Genomic DNA, 7,203 nt, shown 5'->3' with positions numbered 1-7,203 from the left:
CAGCTTCAAGGGCGGATGTGGCTGGGACCACCCTGGGACTCGGGTGTCTCCAATTGTAGCTCAGGCCGCCCCACGCGACCGAGGTGGGATCAGATATTCCTGCTTGTGAGTGTTGGTGGGGCTGAAGAGATCACACGCGGCCGGGTGTGGAACCTGGAGGGGTGTCACGACCAGGGCTCCACGGCTCCAGACGTCCCAGCGGCTCGCAGCGGGCGCCAGGTCCGCGCTTCCCCTTGGGTCCTGGAGCCATGTGCGCGCAGGACACGGGCCTCGGCTGCCCAAAGCCCGCACCAGGCCCCTGGGCTTTAGCAGGCGCGGGGCGGGGACGCCGCCCTCACACTCCCGAGCTCAGAGAGGTCTGTCGCCAAAGCGGGGACCCACGCGTGGATCCCGCCCGCGCTGGGCCGGGCCAGTCCCATGGCCACCCGCGGCCCGGCTCGGCGGCGTTCCCAGCAGCCGGGAGCGCTTCCTCCCTCGGTCACCGATCCAGGCCGCTGGTCCAGCTGTCAAAACAGGGGGTGTCTCTTTCATTCTGGCTCACAAAGTCCCAAAGGGGAACAGGGGGCCTTAATGCTTGTGTTTGGACACAAGCAATTATCCCTAATTATTCTTTTTCTTTTGAGCCTGCCCGTCCCGCCGGCGAGCCCGCCGCGGAACAGGCCCCGTAATCCTCCCCGGTCGGCGGATCTCAGTGGGCTCTGTGCGGCCCGAGGCTCGGGCGCTTTCATGTCACTGCGGGTTTAGAGCTGATTCAAACTCATTGCGATGGGGGAATTAACCCCAGGGCCCGGGCTTTCAGGGGCCTCTGATAAGAGATTATACGTGTTGATGGCAAGCTTTTCTTGGCAAAATGTTTTCAAAGGGCTTGGAGTTGTTAAATCAAAGCGCCATTGAATTGCTCGGGACCGACCCCTCCCCCTCCTAGTGCCCTTTCCCCACCTCGATCTCTTTTCCCTTCATCCCTCCGCCCCCATCACCGCCCAGGACTGCCCTGGGATAGCGGCTCAGCCTCCGGGAGTGGCGAGTCACCTTCCTTGGTGCGATTTCCCCTCGGTGCCTCGCCCGGGGCGGGATTGTTTTTGTAGGTGCTCCTGCTGCTGGGCACTTGGGTACCCCTTCCCTTCCCCGCCCCTCCCCGCCCCTTCACACACACTTGCTCGGGTAAAGAAAACATGTCCCAGATGAAAGACGTTTTTTTCAAAAGTACATGTGTTTTGTAGAAAACGGAGGTGACAGGGTGGGATAACGAGGAGAAAGGAAGGGGGGTTTTCTTGCCTCCCTCACTCCCGAAAGGTCATCGGAGTCAGAGGGGTAGCCATCGGGTTAAAAAGTGTTGTGGGCAGAGTTCAGATGTCCCATGAATCTCACGGTTCTGCCCTGGGGGCAACGTGGGGCCCCCCGAATGACAGAAAGTGTTGGGAGGACCACGGGGATGTAGATTCTGCCCTGTGGAAAGTCTTTATTCAGGGAACAGGGTCCAATTATAAACTGCAAAGGATTATTGGGTACTCTGCTGGGCCCTGCTTGGGTGCAGTGGGAAATGCAAAATTTGGACAAGGGTTTACAAAGTCTTACAGGGGCTAGGTAAATACCTCCCCTTGAAATAAAATAAGACATTTTAAGTGCCAAATATGTGAAACTGGTAACAATGTTGTGCCTGCCATCTCCTCCCTCCCCCATATATAACACATATACCACATTAAACTGGTTAATTTTCATAGCTAGACTTCTTGGCTATCCAGACCTTCATCCCCTTTTCCCCTCTCCCCATTCTTGGGATTGAAACCCTGCCCTCTGTTCCCATTTAGCTGGTCTGACACCCTGCTTGGTTTCTGCCAATCCCTGGGAGTGGCACAGAGGTGGAACAGTATCCTCTTCTTTTTACCTTGGCCAGTGGTTGTGTCCCTGCTGGGAATAGATTGGTTATTAGGAGAGTATATACCCACACCCACATATAGGATTGGATACCCACACCCCATATAGGATTGGACCCAGGGCACACCAACTGCTGCCCAGGGGCACTAGAATCCTGCACTGCACTAAGTTTCTAGGCTAGGAGCTCCTCACCCCACTTTCTGTTTACCTTTTCCTTCCCACTCCTGTCACTCTAAGGCCCTGCATGCCTTCCCTGTGAACCTACTCAAGTTATAACAAAATTTGGTGCCGAGTTGGCACCCTGTTTTGTTTTCTGGCTTCCTGAAGGATAAAGTGGTTCCTTGATTTACTTTCTGCTTCTTTCATAGTTAGTGAGCTATGTTGGGCCCTGTGGGAAGCAAAGTTCAGTATAACTTTGTTTTACATTGCCATGGAATCCTTGGCCCGGTGTCTTCCAGTAACTGTCTAATATGCAGCTTTGTCTTTTTAAGCTTGTTTTATCTCTCCAAGATATACATGGTTTTTGTGATCTTAATCTATTTCATTGGTAATATTTTATTTCAATTTTTGAGTCTCATAGCCAATGAAAGCAAGAATAGACAAATGGGATTGCATCCATCTAGAAAGCTTCTGCACAGTAAGGGAAACAACAAAATGAAGAGACAACCCACAGATTGGGAAAAATATTTGCAAATCATACATCAGATAAGGAGCTGATATCCAAAATACATAAGGAACTCAAACTGCTCATAAGGAGAAAACAAATCGTCCTATCAAAAAAATGGGTAGAGGACCTAAATAGACATTTCTCAAAAGAAGTCATGCAAGTGGTCAACAGATACATTTTTTAAATGCTCAATGTCTCTAATGATCACAAAAATGCAAATGAAAATCACATTGAGCTATCCGCTCACATCTGTTAGATTGGATACTATCAAAAGGATCAACAAGTCTTGGTGAGGGTGTGGAGAACTGGAACCTGTATACCACTGGTGGTGGTGTAAATTAGTACTGCCACTTTGGAAGACAGTCTGGAGGTTCCTCAAAAAATAAAAGATAGGATTACTATACCATCCAGTAATCCCCACTTCTGGGTATATATGCAAAAGAATGAAAGTCAGTATGTTGAAGACATGTCTGCACATGCTCATTGCAACATTATTCACAATAGTCAAGATACAGGAACGACTGGTCACAGTGGCTCATGACTGTAATCCCAGCACTTTGGGAGGCAGAGGCAGGCAAATTGCTTGAGCTCAGGAGTTTAAGACCAGTTTGGCCAACATGACAAAGCCCTGTCTCTACAAAAACACGCAAAAATTAGCCGGGCATGGTGGAGCATACCTGTAGTCTCAGCTACTCGGGAGGCTGGGGTGGGAGGATCACCTGAGTGCAGAAGGCAGAGGTGGCAGTGAGTCGAGATCACACCACTGCACTGCAGTCTCGGTAAAAGAGCCAGACCCTTCTCAAACAAACAAAAATATGGAAACAACTGAAGTGCCCATCAATGAGCAAATGGATTTTAAAAAGTGGTATATATATACAATGGAATGCTAATCAACTTTTAAAAAACTGGAAATTCTGTCATTTTCAACAACATGGATAAACTAGAGAACATTGTACTTTAAGTGAAATAAGTGAAAATAAGTGAAATAAGCCAGACACAGAGAGACAAATAATATAATCTCACTTATAAGTGGAATCTAAAAATAGAACTCATGGAGTATAGAGTAGAATGATGGTTCCTAGAGGCTGGGAGCAGGGGAGAGGGGAAGATGGGGAAAGGGGAAACATTGGTTAAAAGTACAATGTTGTGGTGAGACAGGAGGAATAAGTTCTGGAGATCTACTGCCTAGTATAATAAATATAGTTAATATGTATGCTTCAAAATTTTAAAAAGAGAGGATTTTAAATATTCTCATCATAAATAAATGATAAATATCTGCAGTAATGGGTACATTAATTAGCCTGATTTGATCATTCCATAATGTATACACGTATAGAAACATCTCATTATTATATTTATAATTAATATAATAATGTGACACAGTATTACATATACACACTATTATATATATTATTTATGAATAAAAACAAAATTTTAAAAATATAAATTGATTTTTGAGGCTGATAAACCTCATTCCATTTCAACTCATAATTTTTTTTTTTTTTGAGACTGGGTCTTGCTCTGTTACCCAGGCTGGAGGTAGTGGCAAGGCCTTCAAAATCCTAGGCTCAAGGGATCCACCCAGCTCAGTCTTCTGAGTAACTGGGATTATCACTCTACAAATATTTATTGACTGCTTCTTGTGTTCTAGGCACTTTCAAGAGTGAACAAAACAGATTTAAAAAGGCAAAAATTTCTGCCTTCCTCGAGTTTACATTGCAGTAGAGACAGACCCAATACTTTAAAATGTAGGAAATAAAAACATGTTTTAGCATGTTGGAAAGTAATAAGTGCTATTGTAAAAATCAAGCAGGCATCAAAAAGATCAGTAACAAGTATTGGCCAGGATATGAAGGGATTGAAACCTTCAGACGCTGCAGGTGGAAATGTAAAATGGTATAGACACTTTGGAAAATGGTCTGGTAGTTCCTAAAATGGTTAAACATGGAGTTAACCATATGAGCTAGCAATTCTACTCCTAGCTGTATACCCAAGAAAAATAAAAACATCTATCCACAATAAAGCTTGTACACAAATATTCATAGTAGTATTATTCATGATAGTCAGAAAGTGGAAACAATCCAAATGTCCATTAACTGGTGAACAGAGAAAAACAAATGTGACAAATCCACAGAATGGAATGTCATTCAGTAATTAAAAGAAATAAAGTAGTGATTACTGCTTCATTCTACATGTATTCGTACTGCTGATACATGTAGATACACGCTACAACAGTGATGAACTTTGAAAACATAATGTTAAGTGAAAGAAGCCAGTCACAAAGGGTCACATAGTGTATGACTTCATTTATATAAAATATACAGAACAGGCAAATCCATAGAAATGGAACATAGGTTGGTGTTTGCCTAGGGCCTGAGAGGAGAAATTTGGGGGAAATGGAGACTGATAACAGTGTGGTTTCTTTCACTGGTGATAAAAGTGTTCAAAAATTGATTATGGTGGTGGTTGTACAACTCTGTGAATATACCAATAACCACTGGACTGTATACTTTAAATGGGTGAATTGCATAGTGTGTGAATAAATGAAGGTTGGGTTTGGTGATCAGGAGCATGGCAGTGGTGGGGCTGGGGTTACCTGTGGTTTTTCATAGAGAAGGCCTATTTGAGAATACAATGACATTTAGGTAAACATCTGGATTGAGGGCATTAACCAGGTAGCTATTTGGACCAGAGAACTCCAGGCAGAGGAGGCAGCCACAGTGGGAGTCTGAGACACAGTGGGTAGGCTGGCCAGGCTGCAGTGGAGTGATGGAGGAGGTGACAGATGAGGTCAGAGGTGAAATGGAGGGGAAGCTTCCGGGAGGGCATGTGGCTGGTATACACCTTCTGCCTCATCTGGCCTACAAAGGTTTCAGTAGAGGAAAAGCATGACCTGACCAGCTTTTTAAAGGACCTCTGAATGCAGAAGGGTAAGAATGGAAAAGTGTCTGTTCATAGCCTTTTCCCACTTTTGAATGGGTTTGTTTGTTTTTTTCTTGTAAATTTGTTTTAGTTCTTTGTAGATTCTGGATATTAGCCCTTTGTCAGACGAGTAGATTGCAAAAATTTTTTCCCATTCTGTTGGTTGCCAGTTCACTCTAATGATTGTTTCTTTTGCAGTACAGAACCTCCGGAGTTTAATTAGATACTATTTGTCTATTTTGGCTTTTGTTGCCAATGCTTTCGGTGTTTTAGTCATGAAGTTCTTGCCTAGGCCTATGTCCTGAATGATTTTGCCTAGGTTTTCTTTTAGGGTTTTTATGGTGTTAGGTCTTTAATCCATCTGGAGTTAATTTTAGGGTAAGGTGTCAGGAAGGGATCCTGTTTCTGCTTTCTGCACATGGCTAGCCAGTTTTCCCAATACCATTTATTAAACAGGGAATCCTTTCCCCATTGCTTGTTTTTGTCAGGTTTGTCAAAGATCAGATGTTTGTAGATGTGTGGCATTGCCTCTGAGGCCTCTGTTCTGTTCCATTGGTATATGTCTGTTTTGGTACCAGTATCATGCTGTTTTGATTACTGTAGCCTTGTAGTATAGTTTGAAGTCAGGGAGCATGATGCCTCCAGCCTTGTTCTTTTTGGTTAGAATTGTCTTGGCTATGCAGGCTCTCTTTTGGTTCCATATGAAGTTTAAAGTAGTTTTTTCCAATTCTGTGAAGAGGTAGCTTGATGGGGATAGTGTTGAATCTATAAATTACTTTGGGCAGTATGACCATTTTCACAATATTGATTTTTCCTAACCATAAGCATGGAATGTTTTTCCATCTGTTTGTGTCCTCTCTTATTTCCTTGAGCAGTGGTTTGTAGTTCTCCTTGAGGAGGTCCTTTATATCCTTTGTTAGATGTATTCCTAGGTATTTTATTCTCTTTGTAGCAATTGTGAATGGCAGTTTGTTCTTGATTTTGGCTCTCTTTAAGTCTCTTATTGGTGCATAGAAATGCTTGTGATTTCTGCACATTGATTTTGTATCCTGAGACTGCTGAAGTTGCTTATCAGTTTCAGGAGATTTTTGGGCTGAGACGATGGGGTCTTCTCAATATACAATCATGTCATCTGCAAATAGAGACAATTTGACTTCCTTCTTTCCTAATTGAACACCTTTTATTTCCTTTTCTTGCCTGATTGCTCTGGCTAGAACTTCCAATACTATATTGAATAGGAGTGGTGAGAGAGGGCATCCTTGTCTAGTGCCAGATTTCAAAGGGAATGCTTCCAGTTTCTGCCCATTCAGTATGATATTGGCTGTGAGTTTGTCGTAAATAGCTTTTATTATTTTGAGATAACGTTCCGTCGATACCTAGTTTAATGAGAGTTTTAGGTATCAAGGGCTGTTGAATTTTGTTGAAGGCCTTCTCTACGTCTATTGAGAGGATCATGTGGTTTTTGTCTTTGGTTCTGTTTATGTGGTGAATTACATTTATAGCCTTGCATATATTGAACCAGCCTTGCATCCCTAGGATGAAGCCTACTTAATCATGATGGATAAGCTTTTTGATGTGCTGTTGCAGTCAGTTTGCCAGTATTTTATTGATGATTTTTGCATCTATGTTCATCGTGGATATTGGCCTGAAGTTTTCTTTTTTTGTTGAGTCTCTGCTAGGTTTTGGTATCCGGATGATGTTGGTCTCATTAAATGATTTGGGAAGGATTCCCTCTTTTT

This window comes from Saimiri boliviensis, chromosome 1, assembly GCF_048565385.1.
Source record: "Saimiri boliviensis isolate mSaiBol1 chromosome 1, mSaiBol1.pri, whole genome shotgun sequence".
Classification (NCBI taxonomy): Eukaryota; Metazoa; Chordata; class Mammalia; order Primates; family Cebidae; genus Saimiri; species Saimiri boliviensis.
Note: the sequence above shows the minus strand (reverse complement) of the source record.